This window comes from Nuphar pumila, chromosome 12 (assembly GCF_984573655.1).
Source record: "Nuphar pumila chromosome 12, dmNupPumi1.hap1.1, whole genome shotgun sequence".
NCBI classification, from domain to species: domain Eukaryota; kingdom Viridiplantae; phylum Streptophyta; class Magnoliopsida; order Nymphaeales; family Nymphaeaceae; genus Nuphar; species Nuphar pumila.
Window position 1 is genome coordinate 100,355,143 of NC_143260.1, and position 2,048 is coordinate 100,357,190.

Sequence of the window (2,048 nt, forward strand, 5' to 3'; positions counted from 1 at the left end):
CTCGATTCTTAACAAGCTCAAGTTTGAAGAGCAGCCCATTGACCCAATGGTCAATGTTCAGCAGGTCGGTCTAGCTCAGCCTAAACCCATTTGTAACTTATTTTTTAATAAAGTTCAGAAATTAATTCCTATAATACCGAAACCAATGAATTAAATGAAAGATTAATGTACCTATCTAATTATCTTTTTGTTTTCCTTATAATCAATCCAACTAATTATGTAAATAGTAATAGTTACCAAATTACTATACAATCAGCTACTAAAAATTAATTAGGTAGCTCACGTCCATCAGGTCGGCCCAGTAGCCCGTGGGTCGAACCGAGCCTACCCCATGTATATAGTGAGCTAGGTTTAGGTCCAGTAGCTAATGGGTTAGGGCCTAAAACCTTGATCCAAACCCGACCCATGATAGACCAGATTGGCTTGGCTCACCGGACTGCCAGCCCATTGCCTACACCTAATTGGTTATATTTGATGAACCAATCAACTTCTGCAGTGTAGGACAGCTTTCAGATGCAAAATATATGGAAATTGCAGAGATTATAAGTTTGTCAAGATTGAGCAACTTGTATGTTCTAGCCAAGGCATCACTTGACAAGTGTACCTCTCCTCTCAGGTGCAATAGAAACATAGTTATAGGGACACAGATGGCTGATACTTGTTTTGCCAGCATTTTTATTGTACTCAAAAGTGAAGCACTTGATGCTCAAGAAATTGAGTGGATCGGGTTCTGCAGTTAGGATGTCCTAATATGAGCAATTAATCTCATAAATTACAGCACCAATGGCGCAGGGGGCTTGATTGAGTTACTGTGGGGACCACATAGATGTTGCTGCCTAAGTGATTGGTAGCTATGACATTGCTTATGACGTTTGTCAATGATCATGAACGAGTTCGTGATGAGCCGAGCCGAGCCGAGCCGAGTTAAGTCATAAGCTGTTCGGTTCATTTACCATAGCGTGGGGGCTTGATTGAGTTACTGTGGGGACCACATAGATGTTGCTGCCTAAGTGATTGGTAGCTATGACATTGCTTATGACGTTTGTCAATGATCATGAACGAGTTCGTGATGAGCCGAGCCGAGCCGAGCCGAGTTAAGTCATAAGCTGTTCGGTTCATTTACCATAGCGTGGGGGCTTGATTGAGCACTGTGGGACCTACACAGATGCTGCTGCCAAGTGATTGGTCGGTAGCTATGACATTCATCGACGATTATTGGATCCTTGTCTCTCTTCAACCAGGAAAGCCATGCAGTCCATGCGTTCATCTGGCAGATGACAGCTATCCATGAGTTGTGTTCAGCAAATTGCAGTCATATTGGTTGCAAGCACTCAACCATGATATAGGACCCCATCCAATTCTTAGGACCCGATCCGTTCTTGGTGGTATTTTGAGTCTTCCAAAGCTCAACATAAAAAGGGGGGGGAGCACACCTACCGAGAAAGATTGCATAAAACGTAGTTATCTTAAACGAATTTATGCTTCTCACGCTGCAAGACTGCAACAAAGTTGGGGGGGGTTTGACCACCAATGGGATGGTGAATCTAACAGGCACGTAACGAAGGATGATTGTGTCCTTTCACCCAAACGCTCAGTCTGGTGACATGCATTTACATAAACATGGACTTCACAATTGTCCATGTTAGGCGGTCCCTGTCTGCAAAATGACATGTCCCCCACATAGTATGGCTTCTAAAATGAATGCTCAATGGGCATAGTGATCCGGTTTTCTGAAAAAGTAGGTTTAGAACTCTCTCTCTCTCTCTCTCTCTCACATGATCTTGTTAGGTCATATCATTTTAAACCATTATATTTCAACAAATTGTAAGCAGTTGATTTTTCACTATAATAGAAGCGACTCTTATGACATATAGGTGATATAATAAAAAAACATGTGAAACACGTGTACGATTGGGTCAATTATTTGGTGCTTAGTTTGATCCACTCCTAAAAGAGCGCATCACCATGCGATATTATGGTTTAGAACCACATTCCAGTCTTCCGATACATATATATATATAGGAAAACTGGAATACGTTTACCAACCA